Genomic DNA, 17,663 nt, shown 5'->3' with positions numbered 1-17,663 from the left:
CCTGTATGTTCTCCAGCTGCCACCCCAGAAAGAAGTAGGTCTTCACGGGAAACTATGTAATATCTGACAGGTCTTGTAGAGTATCAGATGTCCCAAGGTGAATGAAATAGCACTCAAGCTTCATGTGTAGGAAGTTCAATGCTGTCCTGTCTGCAATGACAGCTTGTTCAATGGACACCCAGTCAGTACAGTCAGCCGATGTTGCAGCACAAACAAGCTGTCAGGTTGCAACAAGGCTTTACCATCAATCAGATTCTACTGTCCCTGCTGTTTCTCCTTCCTCCAGAGGCCAGACCACACTGCTCCTCCTCCATCCAGCCCTCTCTCACCATCCTCAGGGCTATTTAACCACTTAGCAGGAACGAGCTACAGCTGCACATCATCCATGTCAATCAACCCACTGACTTGGAGGCAAGGCCACAGCTGCACGTTATCAATGCTGATCAACCCGCTGCCTTCATTCCTCTACACGTGGAGTCCAGAGTCCAGAGACTGAGCTTCATTATGAGTAAGCTGAAAAATTCTGTACTCTGAATCAGCCAGGTCTCCACTGGCTACAGCAGAAGCTGACACGGCTTGCATGTAGATGTCCAAATTTAGGTGTCTGAATCTGTTCAAACAAGTTTAATAAACAACTTCAAATAAAGGCTATGCATATCTTGGGTATAGTCCTGCTGACACAATCACAATGTCATAGAGCATTCAGGTTAGAAATTTATCCTTTTTGATAAAAGAATACTAGTGAAAAAAACCCAGTAAATATTAAAATATTCTTGCTGTATGTCATGAAAAATATATTATTTGGGCTAGTTGTGCCATTCAGCCCAATTATACAACCAATATCTGATAATAATCTGCCTTGCTATGCACAGATTGTTATATTTTACTGCTTAGACCTAAACTGAACGTAGATCCTCTGTGTCACTTGTTTTGTGCTAGTTAGTATTCCCCTTTCATTTGGGAAAATCCCCATCACTGTATATGTAATACAAAGTGGGAATATGGATGGATACATTACTATGTAAAATTAAGTACTTTGATTTGAATTTTCATATAGCAATATATGAACATACTTATTATGAATTAATAGCATGGTTTCCGAGCTAAAGATTTTGTGGCAAGTGCTTCTCTTGTGTTACTGAAGTCAGTAGAGTTACAACAAGAAAGGGTTTGATTTATGAATATGTATGAACATTACATTTCCAGCAAATGCCTTTGGTCTAGTCTGAAAAGAGAAAACAGCACAGGAAAAATTCCCAGCTACAGAAAAAAAATCTGACATTTATTGTGAAACTAACTTCTAGATTTTTTTCTTGAAGTACATTTCTCATGGAGTGGCTTAGTAGCTATCTTTAAAGCTAACAGTTATTGGGGAACAAGTCTGATCATTACTTGGGAATATGTTCCGCAACAGCTTTTCTCTACCAGCTACTAATCTGTGTAGGCTTACAGGAGACTGGTGCTAGATCTTCTCTTAGCAGGCCTGAGGTGTCTTTACCTTTTCAAGGAGAAACTTAATCCCTAAGTGTACATTTTCATATACCACTTCTAAATTTCTGAGGAGATGAAGACACCAGCTATTGTTTTAATGATTTTATAATACTCAGTGCCTAAAACTACCCTTGTTGTTGGTCACAAATGTAACAAATTTTATCCAGTATTTTCATAAACAATGACAAATGTGAAGTGTTCTCATATTGCAAAACTATGAAACGAGATGGTAACATGGAAAGTACTGAAAGATTTCAGTAACTCCATGGCAATTTCCAATTCAAACTAAAATCAGAACATGAAAACTAGAAAAAGAAGGGCAGGCTTAATTGAGGTACTATAGCAATTTTAAATCTTTCTATAGTTTCCTTAACAAAAATGAAAAATTCAAATATGCCTAAGGATGGAACATGAGAAAGGGATGATGAATATCTGATGGATTATTGGCAGGACTGCAAATACAAATGTTTCTGCATAGCATATTGTAGCCCCACAGAAAACACACTGAAAATCATAACAGCATTACAGCATTTGTTCTTTTCTGGAGATGTGAAGGTGCATTATAAGGCCTTAATTTCCATTTTCAATTACAAAAACGCGTACTGTCTTATGAAGAAAAGCAGCCGGATAAAAATTAGACAATGGAATCTGAGCTGTTCATTTGAATAATAGTTTTGTAACTCACCTCCCTGAAATTGGACTAAACACGTCCTCTTCAGTAGGCTGAACTAAGAAGGGGGCTGGGAGAAGATGAAAATCCAGACAAAGCAAGTACGGAATCTGGAATATGCCTCATCTTCAACCTGTATCGTAGAATTTCTAAGATAGCAAATGACATGGTAATAAAGACAAATTAAGTTTATGGAGAATACTAGACTGAACCCAGCTTTTCTCTCAATCGATAGAGATCCCTTTGTAAAATAACATCAACAATGGTGTATTTCATAGACAGCCTATGGCTGCTGATTCCTCCAGGTGAGGTTCTGCACAGCGGAGGAATCACCAGGTGAGGTTCTGACCCATGAAACCAACGCATGAATGAAGGCAGGCATGTGGAGGTATCAGGGATACAAGGACCTAGGGAACTAGCCTGCCCCTTGTTTTCTTTTTTCAGTTCACAGAAACAGCTGACTCCCTTGATAGGTTCATAATCATGACTGAGATTATTATCTCTAGAACAATACAATAAAACTCAAAGTGGATAAATGTGTAAGTACATGACACTTACTCAATAACATTTTAAGAAAAATGCCTACCCATTTTCCTTTGATGAATCAGGAATAATAGCCGATTATTGCTTAGAAGTCAACATGCTACTGTATTAAGAACATATTATAGATTTGCTGTTGCCTTATTATACACATTTTATGCTTTTTAAGCAGTTTGTTTAGAGAGTTGCAAGATTTTGGTATTTTACAGTGCCATCTTCACCATTATAGTGTTGTAAACGACATATGGATGTTTCCTTCATCTCGTTAAGCATGGGAGTTTTCAGCTAAAGTAAACAAGGGAATTATTCAATGAATGCCTTCCTTCTCACAGAAACTACATTACATCAGTATTTAAATTCATTAAGGCTTGGCATCTTTTATTTAATTCTAATAAAATGAGGAAAAAAACCCTATATAACTCTTTATGCCAGCTCCAACAATAGCAATTCACTTGGGCTTACTTTCAAAATGTTGAAGACTCATTAATTCATTTTGGTTTCCTTAGAAAAACGTCTTACAGTGGTTTTCTTCCCATTGTTCCTATCTAATTCCCAGAAGGATTATTTAATTGTCTACAGAGTAATTTGTAATTTAGCTTCATAACCTCAGTACTCAAACCAGCACTTAAAAACTTCTTGAAGAAAAAAGCTACATGCATAGCACTAAGACCTGTTTCCTATAAAGTTCTTTTTCTTTATATCTTTTTTTGCCTTTCTTAGTGTTTTGATTAGACTGAAATTAAAATTATCAAGCTTTCATGTTCAATGGTCATTTTTGGTATGTTAATAATCTTCTTACTGAAAAAAACAGCCATACTACACACAGTCCTGCATAATTATTTTGACTATTCTATTTACAAGTAATTATGATATACCAAATATGCCTCCTCTACAAAAGCCAAGGTGTACTAAAATCACAAAAGTCCTGTCCATGTCTCAATTCACAGAAAGTTAAATCATGCAGAGAAGTCCTTTCTCATCTACAGGATCTTTTCTAATAGGAAGCCAATTTAATAGTTATGTAGTTGACAAGCTTTAGACATTCTACATAGTTCTTTACAAATAATTTTGGCTAAGAATCCTGAAGACCTCTGTTAATGCTATTGTCTATAAGCAATAAAACTATGGTACTTAATTTAGTCTCTCTGAGAGAACAGGGGGTTCCTGGTGGAGTGAACACTGTGTCAAAATCTTTCATATTCTGTACCCTGATATTCAAAAACCAGGCTCTAGTGCAAGGTGGGTTTATGGTGGCTTCTAAGGACAAACCTTCTGGCTCCCCAGCTCAGATGTTTCTAGAACTGAAGTAGTGTAAGTGAAGTCAGAAAAAAAGCCCTCTGAGAGTAAAAGGTTCCTTGGACTGAGACAACCAGTAGAGTCTGAGGGGTTTATGACACTGTGGAAATAGGAATTGACAACTAGTTTGATAAGAATGATTTTTGTTCATCTCGTTACTTCAACAGTATTAATCTTTAGTGCTTCCTAAGGAATCCTTCGGGAACTTGAAGCTGCTGGTTTTTTTTTATCATTCTTTTATTTATCAAACTGTCTTTCAACCCATGAGTTTTCTTGCTTTTCCTCTTCCTATTCTCTCCCCTGCCCTCTGGGGTGGGGCAGGATAATCAAGTGGCTAAGTGGGGGCTTAGCTGCTGGCTCAGGTCAACCCACCACACCAAATCAATAATAACATCATACAACCCTGCAGTTTCCCACTTATGCCTCTGCAAATCCATGCATCACGCACAACCTTATCTCTAGTAGCAGAACTCCATTCTTGAGCAGGAAATCTGTACCAGAATGAATGGACATTACTTTAGACCTACTTTTGCAAGAAAAAATGGGATTTTACATTCCAGCTTAGTCTAAAACTGAAGACTGATAAAAAATATATTTATGAGGAGCAGAAAGAGAAAAATGACATGGTGTGCATCATTTCCTGTGACTCCGCTTATAGCCTAATAGTGTATCACAAAGTCATTAATAAGGAAAATTAATTAGTGCTAAAAATAAATCTTCCCTTTTCCCATAAATTTAGCAATAGAAGTGCTGCAGGCCAATGGTATCTTTCAGGCCAGTGTACTTGATTTGAACTTATGGAGCAATAGACGTCTAAATCCTCCTACATATCTATCAGAATAGGAAATAAAAGAAAGGGACATTGAAAAACCTGAAATAAAGTATTCTGTGTTTATAAATAATTTTTTAAAAAGTTTTTCTGCTTTTGCCTGCCTGCTTGCTCCTGTTCAGCTTTGTGCTGTACCTTTTCTTTACCCTATAAACATCAAAGTCAAGGTCAAGCTTCATCTAGTTATTAGAAAGATGTGATCAAGTGTGACTGAACTGCAGTATATGATATTGACCTTCTTTTTCCCCTAAATAGTCTGGAGTTCTGGGACTGAAGCCTAACAAAATGCCGCAAAGTAGATAGTTTATAGCTTAGAGGTTCATTACTGGATTTGGATTGCTATGAAGCACTATGTTTAGATGCCCCCGAGGAGGCTGGATGCTCACACTGTCAGTCATTCACTGTCTAGCAGTGCTGCTTCACTAAGTTGTTTTGTCTGGGAATCATCCTGAAACTAATACAGTTTTCAGGGACAAATAGTTGGTTTTGAATCTCATTCCTTCTTTGAAATTAAATTGTTGCTGGGAAAGGATGTAATCCAGTTACATTCTCAGTGAATTTTTGCTCCCTTTTACCTATTTCATCCATGTAACTCCTCCATGGTGCTTTCCATATACACTCTTTCTAGGGATGTCATTGCTTGGTAGTGCTCGTCAATGGGAAATAATGCTCCCTGTGTCTGTGAGGGCAGCAAGAACTGATGACCAACCTCCTTGAATGATACAGATACTGTCCCAGGAGCCCATGATGTACAAGGAAGATCACTCACTCCCTACCAGAAGTCAGGAAAACAATTTCTACTATTTAACTTAACAGAATGTCAGTAAACCATTAATTTTCACGGATAAAAACCAGTTTTTTATACTGTAACTGTCTTCTGCTTATTAAGTAGGTGGTGGAAACTAGGAGTTAACAAACTGTTTCAGATAAGAAACGATGGGAAGCCTATGTTCTTTACTAACACGTATTCCTGCGGTTTCTCTAACTGTCTGTGGGAAAAGGCAATTTGACTACATTCCTTTGTCTGTCTCAAACTTGGTCAAAAACTTCCTTATGCAAAGGTTATCTGAAACTTACTGAAAGTTTTCTGAACTTTCAACAAATTATAAGCAAGCGGATCACTTTACTGCTTGACATCTATGCACATGGCAGATGATGTAAGAGACTAGATGAATACAATCTCAAAACCCCCATAATTTTGATTACCATAAAATACATTTTCTAAATAATAATCCTTCTGTGAAAAATCTTTTTTTCACATAGAGGGGCTACTTCTTCAGAGAACAGATTAATGTAGTTCTTTAAATGTATTTATTATAAATAAATAATATAAATATATTTTTTAAAATAAAAAAATACAAAGTTCTTTAAATATGCAATTAATTCAGTGTGTGTGCATTGCAACCTGCACAAATGGTTCCTCTGGTTTGCTGAATCCCACCCTAAATGACACAGAATAAACTAGTTGAGACATGGAATAAAGAAGCTGAGAATGATGTGAAAGTGAGAATCAACATAATAAAAAGCAGACTGAATTGAAGACTTCTGGGGGACTTGACGAATCTAAGAGTCAGTGTTCCAGAGAAGCACTCAGGTATATGGTGGTTTTGATCTTCAGCTGAATGAAGATAACATTTTGATTTATTAATCCCTAGTCAGTGCTCACTTTTTTATTAATTTAGCACTGGTTTCTAGAAAAGGTAAGGCTATTGTTTCTTTTTGTTCTCTTAATGAACAAAAAGAAAATCAATGAAATTAAAGGGGTACATATTTAAATTAATAGGAAAGAAGTAGTCATTGAGAGGAATCAAGTGTTCAAATCAGTTATGGAAATCCTTGTCATGGGTATGACAGGGAATTCCAGGGGTCATGATTTTAACAGAATTCAGAAAGAGTTCATGATGATACTACTAAGGAAATAAATCAACAGTTGCATTAGGAATTTTAGTTCTGTTTATAAAAGCAGAAGAAATTTATATCCTCATATTGCAGGAAATGAGCCCATCATTTGCTGAGTGAGATTTAGATAGGGTGAAAAGGCTCCCTCACATCGATTTTTTTCAAATCTTTTTCACTGTGGAAGGCTTTTTGTTTCTTCTGAGGCATCTGGTACTGGCCACTATTAGAGACAGGTTGGCTGGAAAGGTCAAATTAACTAAATTGGTCTGGCCATTCTTACATTCCTATGACATCTGGTGTTTCTGCCATGTTACTGATATGTCACTTTGACAAATTATGTTACATCGTGTGATAATAGCTAGCAACATCATAAAATGTAAGCCATGTAATCTGAAGTGACTCCACCAATTTAAAACAATCTGTTATTTTGTATCATCTGTCTGTTACCAATTTAGAAAGCTGGGAGGAATAAAAAAAAAGGTTAATTTAAGTCCAGATCTAAACTCTAAAATATATTATTGTTTCTACTGTGACATGTTTACTTCTATTAATACAGACGTGAGCTACAAGCCATGAACAATGATTTAAGAACAACTAAACAGAATGTAAAATCCTTTATGGGGCAAAGAATTGAAAGGAATTAATTTCCTGGCAGCATAAGATTACCATGCCTATATTCACTGATTTCAGCTCTGTTCATGATCTGATTCAAAGCAGAGAATGATATCATATGATTCTCTAAATGCACAACATGATTTGAACTGATTCAAAACCAATTATGCTGAAGGATTTTGAGGACTAGTAGCTTAATTCTTGGATGAAAATATAATAAGAATGAAGATATTAAGCCAAAGAACTGGTATTTTAATTAAAAAAGTATAATATGATATTTAAAGAAAAGCTAATTGACCTTCATTTGCCGAAGTGTTCTTTTGCCATGAGCTATTTGGAGTACATTTGAAGATTCAGATTTGTTTCATTCACATGCCCAGCTGTGATTTTCTAAGTAGCTGATTGATTTAGAACTCGTTTTAGTGGTAAAATGCATCCAGAGGTGTCAAAGTACATCATTATGGAAGAAGATGACTACTGAGATGTCTGAAGCCTCTGATTCAGCAACCTTTCTAATAACAGATTTAGGGGTGTTTTTTTGGAAGGATGTAGGTAAAATGGAAAGAAATGGCTCTGGCTTTTATAGTGAGTGGGTAACAACTGAGCTGTAAAAGAAACCTACTCTCATCAAAATTATATCTAATCCTGAGTTTAATGTGAATACTTAGAGAATAGTAACTTAACAAACACCTCCATCAAATGCATACAATGAAATAAAATAAATGTGGGCATAAAACAAATATTTCTCTATTTTGGATTTTAAAATGACAGCTAAACTGAGCAGTTATTAGCATTATCACTGATTGCCTTTAGCTCCAGATCACTCTCTAAATAGGCAGCATGGGAAAAAACCCACCCTATTATTATATTATAAATTAGTGATATTAGTTAATATTTGAAACAGGCTGACTGAAGAATAATAATTAAATTTTTGAGAATTGTGGAAGTTCCCACAATTGCACATTTGTTTATTGATCAGAACAAAATTTAGATAAAATTTGCATGCTGATGGAATTACACTTAATAATTCGGAAGTCATCTAGAATTAGAAACTGTGGTATTCGGAGACAAATCATGTATTTGTTAAACCACTATTTTGTAGTAGCTTTGTACATCCTAAGTTAATACTGTAACCAGTGAACCACTGGGTAGATAAAAGATTACTTCCAGAAATGCTTTGCATTTTATTCTACATTTTCTTGTCTTCTAAACCAATTCATTGTATACGTTAAAAAAAATAATTTATTGGACACTTTGCTTTTTCTTTGTGCAAGGTTAGGGTGGGTAAGAGCGTGGAAAGAATTGGTGAGAAAAAAAGGTGGAAAATGACTAGGGTCCATCCAAAGGGCAAGAATTTCAATGAAACAGTTAAGGAGTTATTTGAATGGGATTTACATGTGTTTGGGACGTGGGTGTGAGAGGGGAAACAGTAGAAGAGATCAGCATTGTCTCCTATCCCTTTCTGAAGGCAGTGAGTTGAACCTTGGTGTCCTAAATTAAAAATCCATGTGATAGTTTGGAGGGTTAAAAGGTAGTTCTTGCAAGACTCTCACTAGGCATCATTAAATATTCAGAAAGCAAGGCTTATTCCACAGAGTACACACAAGGGATGGGTGAAAGAGGGAATTGCAATTTGGCTTTCCAGTGTTTTATAAGTACTGTGTTAACGTATGCATATTCTATCTTTTTCTCAGATTCGTTTTTGTTAAAATTATATGGCACTAAGAAAGGAAAAAAGTCATCAGAAATTTCTAACCTGACAAGCACGCTGGGGGCAATTGCTGAACAACTGGCTGCTCACACACTTCATATCTTAAGTCAACTAGCTTATGTAAGTGCATTCTTTCAGTTGCCTTCTTCAACCTTCATTGGCCAGAGAATGTGCAAAGAACCTTACACTTTATCCAGAGATTTCAGAATTCAACGAAAAAGGATTCTGTACCAGAAAACTTTAAATAATAGCAAATGGACTGGCTAGACAACAATCTAGCCATGGACTTATTTTACCTTTTCCCCCCATTTTTAAATACGAAACAGAAGAGACTACCTTCTAGAAAACCGGAGAATGTTGGTAGGCCTGCCATAGGTCACCGATGTCGTCTTACATGTACAAGTAGCATGGGATCCCTGCCAAACAAGACACTTCAGGCTGCTTTTATGGTAAATTAAGAACAGCCTACCCTTGAAGGTGAGTTGTTTTTCATAGGCACCTATCTTAGCAGAAATTGGATCATCACTCCTCCAGGTATCTATTTCTCTCCACTGACCTGAAAGTGTATGTAGGGTAACCAGATAGTCATTAGATTCCTAAGTTAAACCCGATGAGTCCAAATCCAGGTATCAAACCATTACATTCTTAAGACTAAGAGCCTTAGTGCTTCCCACAGATCAGTACAGAAAAATAATGCAACTCATTAATTTATCAGTAGTGCTAACTTTCCTGGATTTTTAAGAACATTTAACTGTTATGCACTTCACACCATGTAAAGATGTATGCATATTTCTATATTGACTCTGAAAAAAAATAATGTCAATCTACATGAGTGTTTTAGTAAAATTAGTGTTCCGGAATATGTTTCAGAGACATATACCCTCCTACATAAATCAGAAAGCTAAATTCTTTAATTCTAAAGTCTCCCGAACAAATTTAAATAATCCAGTTCTAGACTTGCCATTTAAGTAGTATTTCTATTGGCTGTAAGAGGAGCGTTACTAAAGTCAAAACTGCTCTGGATGTAACCGCTTTAGGTGTAAATTGCAATAAAATGCTAAAAAATCTATGTATAGGTTATACTGTAATAGAATACAAAAAGAAGTAAAATGTATGCAGTTCCTGCCCTGTGTGTCTCTGAAGAATATGTGGGTAAAATACTTCAAGTCAAAACTCTGTAAAAGAACTTTAAATATCAAGCATGTTGATTTTTATCTGATGAGATTGCTCTGCATTGTGCAAGTAACTTCCAGAAAGAAAGAATTATGTGCAATTTGTTGGGTTTTTGTGACTAAAGGAATTCTGCAGGCATGCTAAGTAATGGGAATTTCAGATACCATAGTGCAAGGATATTTTAAAGTATGTTTCATGCAATTCTTGAACACAGAAACAAAATTCTTGCCTCATTGAAATAATAGATCAAAGATTTAATCTAAAATGTTTCAGATTATGCCCATCCAAAATATATGTAAAGGAGGAAAATAGCCAAAAAAAAGGTTGGAAAATAACTGGGGAAAAAAAAAAAACAAAATATGTTCTTTCTGTTCTTTGAAGTATATAATTTTCAGTGTCTGCAAACTGGCCATTCTTCCTTTACAACAGTAAGAATGATAGCTGAAGAAGCTGTCTGAGGACTTTCACAAGAGCTCTAGGACTATTTAAGGTTCAAGCTTCATGATTTATAAATTCATATATAATTAGTTGCTTAACTGTTTGGATTCACATGACTGAGTTTTATTAGAAAGGTCTAGAAAAGTCAGTTTGGTGATTTCACCCTGCAGCTGATTCATAGCAGAGCAGACTATTTCCAGTAAATTATGATTTTCTTTATTATTTCTAAAATTATATCTTCATAGTTGTAAATAGTGCATTACAGTGATTTAGATATATATTTTAATGATAAAATACTTAATATTTTAATAAAAGGTATTTTTTCACATGATTGATTTTAAGAGAAAATTATAATTCTTTTTAGTTTCTTATGATGATTAACTGTCATCAATGACAGTATTATAGACATCAAAATAATATTTTTTTCTCTGTCTCTCAGTTTCTCATACGACTTGGAATCCCCTGTAGAACTGCAGTACTTTCCAGTACTTAAATGTTGGGGTCCTTTTGTTTCATAAGTGTCTATAAACAATTAAGTAATGACCTTGGATTCTCCATTGCATCCTTGATATGGATGAACTCTCCATCTTCGCCAAAAATTTTGATTGCTTCTGAAAGAAAGAAAGTTAAGGGAGACAAAAGTGTCTATTGAATATTACAAATTTTATCCCTATTATTGAACACTTATTCTAACTACTACTTATGTGAAGGATTGTCTTCTATCTTGTACTTTAAAATAAATACAGGACATGGAATTTTCATCTGAATGGTTTTAAACCTCTATATGCTTTCAGTTTGATATTTCAGAATGGAAACTCTTGTTTGAATAGGGGGAAAATTTTTCACCCATTTTCCCTTTTCCTGAAGCATCTATAATTGCATTTAGGGTAACTCAGATACCAGAAGATCATGATTTTAAACTAGTTTTCTCTGCTTTACCTTTTCAAGATGTGTGTTTGGTACCCAAGTAAAAATACTACCTAATATTTATCTATATGGCTTGTGATCTGACATGTGTGGTAAAGAAAATTAAGCCTTTTTTTAATATGATTATCATCACATATCAGGGAAAATTGCATTATCATAAAACCCGTGAAACAATGTAAAATTAATGCTGAAAATGTACATGTAAGAAACAATAAATCTCTATTAATTATGCATTTCCACACGTGCCTGCACACAAATGGTTATGCTTTTATTAGAGCTGTCTAAGGATAAAAACTATTCCTTAAAAAACAAAGAAGAAATTATACTGCTGAATTTCTGTAAGCTTGGAAGATTTAAACAAGGACTTAATATAGTGAAATTGTACCTTTGCCTGTGAAAACCAGTGAAAAAAGCTATTCTGGTGTTATGGGGCTTTGCATACACCGTTGAGAGGTAGGATAGTTTTAGCATAGAAACATTTTGTCAATGCATAAGGCTCCAGCGTTCCATCTTGGGACTGTGATTTGATCTCACACTGTAAGTAGTGTTTACTCCTGAGTTTTAAGATTGTCTTTTTTCTAGCATGCTGGTGCTAATAGTGTTTTAGAAATACAATATCTCTCTCCTCCAAAAACAAACCTTAAGAAAGTCTATATTGCAAACATGTACAGGCTTACCTAAAATTCAGAAAAGTTCATCAAATACCTAAAAAGGCTTGAGGTTCATTATGTATTTACATGATTGACACAGAGAAGGTTCATACTGGACTATTCAGAATTACAGTTTATTAGAATGTAGAATACCTAGAGTACAAAAACATGAAATGTAAGGGTTATTTTATTTCACCATTTATATTTAATGATGTGTGGTAATGACTCATTATTCAGTGCAAAATTATGGGCAAAGACATGTAACTGAACTGCCTACTAAACCCACTAAGAACTAAATCTACAAATCTGAAGCAGAATTTAAGCCAATATTAATTAAATATATAAAATTGTTATGTAGTAACGGTAAGTTAAATCAACCAAAAGCAACACAGTTATACTGGCTCTCTCCTGTGTGTGAGCAGATGAGTTAAATCAAATGGGAAAGAAATCAACCATTCCACCATATTAATGTCATATTACAAGTTCATTAGCTGAGAGCACTCATAGTCATCAAGACAATTAATCTAAGAAAGCATGCAGAGTAGAAGAGGGCTTTTGGTCTAACCAAATTAGGGAAAATAATGAGATGAAGTAAAAAAGGCAAATTCCAGGTCTGGATCGAAGTTGTATCTAAAGAGGTTCATGGCTTCTCTGCCCCTGAACAGAAGCTCTTGTTTGCTGTTGATGCCAGTATAAGCAGTAATTTCTTCTAGCTTTTGCTAGGAACTGACTGGCTGACACATCTGGAAAAGATGACTTGTTCTTCCCTCCTTCCCTCATAACCCCAGGCTTAATCTCAAGACTCCTCAGTGACACTTCCAGGAATACAAAATAAATGTCCTTCGTTTATGACTCAGTTTCCACCTGTGTAAGGGGAGGCCTATCTGCACCATGTATGGAAGTAAGCAGAGGAATAGCCTGAATCATTGAAATATTTGTTACTACAAATTATCTTCTTACAGCTTTGAGCTAAACTATCCCTCTGAAACACTCATGCATATGGATTGCACTTACCAATGTACTCTCCAAGAGTCACGCATGACTCCAGCTCTGAGGTTCAGTTGCCTGTAGGATGTCCGATCACCAGGAGCTTTATGAGATCAGACATCCAGACTTTGCAAGGTGCATCAAAAGACTGAGATGCTATAAATGCCATATCATCCTGTGGAATCAGCATGGTGTCTGCATAAATAATAATAATAATAATAATAAATAAAAATTTCCCAGTGTGCTGTGCAGCTATCTTGAGTGAACATCTTTCAGGGACAGCAGCCTGCGGAAAACTCATGGCAGTATTGGTGAACATAAGCAGACCTACATTAATTAGTCTGGGAAATTTTGGGGTGTTGGAGGTCAGTAAATATGCCTACCTACAGTGTCAGATATTTAAAATAAATTTTTCAAGAATTAGCAGCAGCCCAAGTATAGATCAGTCACTATGTTATCTCTGTAAATTGAAATAATGAGAAAAGTTGAGAAAGACATGGTATGTTCAAGAACCGTGCCCAAACAGAATAAAAGGTGAAATCCATCAAATTAATTATTTGTTCCAAGCTTTCAGATTGCTATGAACATTTTTTCCAATTGCATATGCCTTTAGGTTTTTTGTATTTCTTTTAACACAAATCCCAGTACTAGTATGTTTCTTTTTACTTAAAAAATAAATCCAGAAACCAAAATAAGGGGTCTGAGAAAGTTTCTGAGTAGAAGCACAGTAAATCAGGTAGAAATTAAAAATATCTTTCAGATATTCCTGCTTTCCTTGTTTAGTGCTGTAAGCATGAACTATGTTTTTTGCTATTTATAATCTTTGAGCTCTGTAATCATTTGTGTTGTTCTCGGAACACTAGGAATATAAGAAATTTATGTCTTGCATGAGCTAAATTTCTCTGTGAAATCACAAACTTTACCAGAATTGCTGGACGACTTGTGCCTTTCAGTAGAACGCCTACAGAAGTGTGAAGGAAGAAGTTTGCTAAGCTAACTCAGAGCAACTCAGAAAGGATTTTGTCTATGTGGACATTGTGCATTATGAAATAATGGGATTACAAGGCATGTCTTATCATTCTCAATTGTGGAGGAAAAAATTCACATTAAATATTGTTTGAATTGTCACAGTGAATATGTTGTTCATTTAGCAAAATGTTCACATGGTTCAATTTATGTTGAGGACAGGTCTAAGATGTTAAAAATAAAAATATTGGAACATAAAAATGCTGTGAGAAATAATGACATAAACCCCACAGTGTCACATCACTTTAACAGTTTGAAACATTTGGTGTCCCCAATGTAGTTCCATTTGCAATAGATCATGTACTGTAATTAACGTGACGAGGTAATATATAAAGAAAACCAGGACAGAAATAGGCTTTTTGGATTCATAATTTTGAAATCAGTTTCTCAATTTGAAATGAATGAAGAAATGGAATTATATATGCATTTGGAGAATAGATGAAATGGGAGATATTGAATCTCATTGAAGAAAGACAGGGTTCTGCTGGAGCTTGAAAAGAACAGTTATTTCAGGTCATACCAAGAGATCACCATCTCCAGCATGCCATCTCTGGAGGCAGGCAATGGAGGATGCCTGCGGAAGAGGGGTGGGTCGGAGTCAGCAGGACACTGTGGTACTTTGCAGAGCCCTCTCCCAGCTCCCTGCCATTGCTGTCTCAAAAACTTCCTGGTTCAGAGCTTGTATGGTTTAGACTCAGTGTTTTCCCTGTTTGTCCAGTTGGTTTGTTGCATCTGTGTGAATGATTTGCTCACTATAACAAGGAGTCCTAAAACATAAATAAATGAATGAAGCATCTCCTTTTGCTTGTTTTAAATGTCAGCTGCCATTTTGATGTGATCACTTCTGAACATTTTATTAGATGAAGAACAACAATAACCTGTTCACTTCTTCTTTGTCATTCTTGCTTATTATACGGCTGTTCAGCTGCCTTTTCCTTAGCCTGGAGAGTCCTGGTTTACTTGGTCATTCCTCACACGGAATATGGGAGAAATTATCTTCCTCTACTAGACTTAGGTTTTGTGGATACGTCTAAGAATGATAAGACAGCTTCACCACCCTCCTGAATCTCAGAATTTATTCTTACATATGGAGTCTTACATACGGGTGAAATATGTGATTTTACGCACTCCAGAATATACACCCATTTTCCAGGAAACTTGTCTGAGAGAAAACATCCCCTATTTTCTATGCACCAAGTAATTTCACTATTCCTTTCTCTTAAACATTTCAGTCACACAATCAGCGAACAGAAGATAGGCCTATTTAACTAGGGTCATCTGTTGCCCACTCAATGGCACATGACATGTAGCAGAGTCAAAATTCAAAAGCTGGCATTGCCTTCTGCCAGGCTGTTTGATCAAGGCTAGCGACACACTGAGACTGGGAAACTCGTCTTACATTGTGAGCAGCGGTGAATAAGAAAGAACGGAGATCTTCGGCTTTAGTTACTTATACAGAATAATACACTGAATTCTTGGCAAGTATGTAGTAAACCTGGGTGAACATTCATAGAATCCTATAACGTGTCCAGCTTTAACCCCAGCCAGCAGCCAAGCACCATGCAGACACTTGCTTACCTTCCCCCCACAGTGGAATGGGGGAGAGAATCAAAAGGGTAAAAGTGAGAAAACTTGTGGGTTGAGATAAAGACAGCTTAATAGGGAAAGCAAAAGCTACACATGCAAGCAAAGCAAAGCAAGGAATTCATCCCCGCTTCCCACGGGCAGGCAGGTGTTCAGCCATCCCCAGGACAGCCGGGCTCCATCACGTGTAACGGTTAATTGGGAAAACAAACAGCATAAAGGCTGAATGTCACTCCCTCCTCCTTCTTCCCCCAGCTTATACACTCAGCATGACGTCATATGGTATGGAATATCCCTTTGGCCAGTTGGGGTCACCTGTCCTGGCTGTGTCCCCTCCCAATTTCATGTGCCCCTCCAGTCCTCTCACTGGCAGGGCCCGACAAACTGAAAAGTCCGTGACTTAATCCAAACATTACCCAGCAGCTAAAACCATCAGTGTGCTACCAACATGGTTCTCACACCAAATCCAAAACACAGCCCTACACCAGCTACAAAGAAGAAAACCAACTCTATCCCAGCTGAAACCAGGACAACTGGTTTGGGTTGGAAGGGACCTTAAAGATCATCTAGGTCTTGTTGGGTCATTAGGCTTCCTAATACCTACTGTTGAAGATTCCCAATGAGCCGTACATATTATTTCAGAGACACAGTAACAAATCCTTCCCATCCAGTTTACAATCTTCTGTTCAGCTGAATACACTAAGCAAAGAAGAATCTACCCACTACCTTTGCTGGAAAAGGAATCACAAGGTCACAGAAATCACCTTTAACTAGATGGAGGAGGGAGGGTCCTAGGAACAGATACCAGATGGAGGCTAGAAATAACAGTGGTGATAAGCAAGAAAATACAAGTGATCACTGTCAGGAGAATGAAATACGCATCATAGAATCATAGAATGGTTTGGGTTGGAAGGGACCTTAAAGATCACCCAGTTCCAACCCCCCTGCCATGGGCAGGGACAACTTCCACTAAACCGGGTTGATCAAATCCCCATCCAGCCTGGCCTTGAACACTTCCAGGGATGGGGCAGCCACAGCTTCTCTGGACAACCTGTTCCAGCACTTCACCACCATTATAGAAAAGCCCTCTATCCCCATATCTAATCTAAATCTACCCTCTTTCAGTTTCAGGCCATTCTGCCCTTTCCTTTCACTACACGTCCTTATAAAAAGTCCTTCCAGCTTTCTCTAGACCCCCTTTAGGTACTGGAAGGCTGCTATAAGGTGTCCCAGGAGCCTTCTCTTCTGTAGGCTGAACAACCCCAACTTCTCCAGCCTGTCTTCACAGGAGTGGTGCTCCAGCCTTTTGATCATCTCTGTGGCCCTGCTCTGGATTCCTTCCAAGAGGTCCATGTCTTTCTTATGCTGGGGCACCCAGAGCTGAATGTAGCTACTTTCATTCTCCCTGCTAAATGCCTTAACAATCCATATCCCTTTATATGTTGCAGGTTCTCCTACATGTCTTGGAGAAAAATATGTTCTACAATAGTAATGTCAAAAGGACTATTGTGATTTACTTTTCTTCTGTTGTTTTGAGTTTTTATGTGTGAGTACATATATTACCATATGTATTGCATACAAATTGTATCAAATAGACCTGTATTCTGAAATTTAGTTGCCCTATCCATGGCTATGTACCTCATTACTTACAGCACTGTCATTTATTTCAGGGCTTCTCAAATCTTCCTGGCTTTCTGTACCAGTAGTGTCACCAGGAACTGGCTACTGAATTCACTGAAAAATGGACTTCAGGTCATGTTTCACTTTTTCACCATAACACCCCGAATAAACACACTCCTTTCCAAGGCCGTCTGTCATTTGTGATGTCTG

This window comes from Falco punctatus (genome assembly GCF_963210335.1).
Source record: "Falco punctatus genome assembly, chromosome: 6".
NCBI lineage: Eukaryota > Metazoa > Chordata > Aves > Falconiformes > Falconidae > Falco > Falco punctatus.
Note: the sequence above shows the minus strand (reverse complement) of the source record.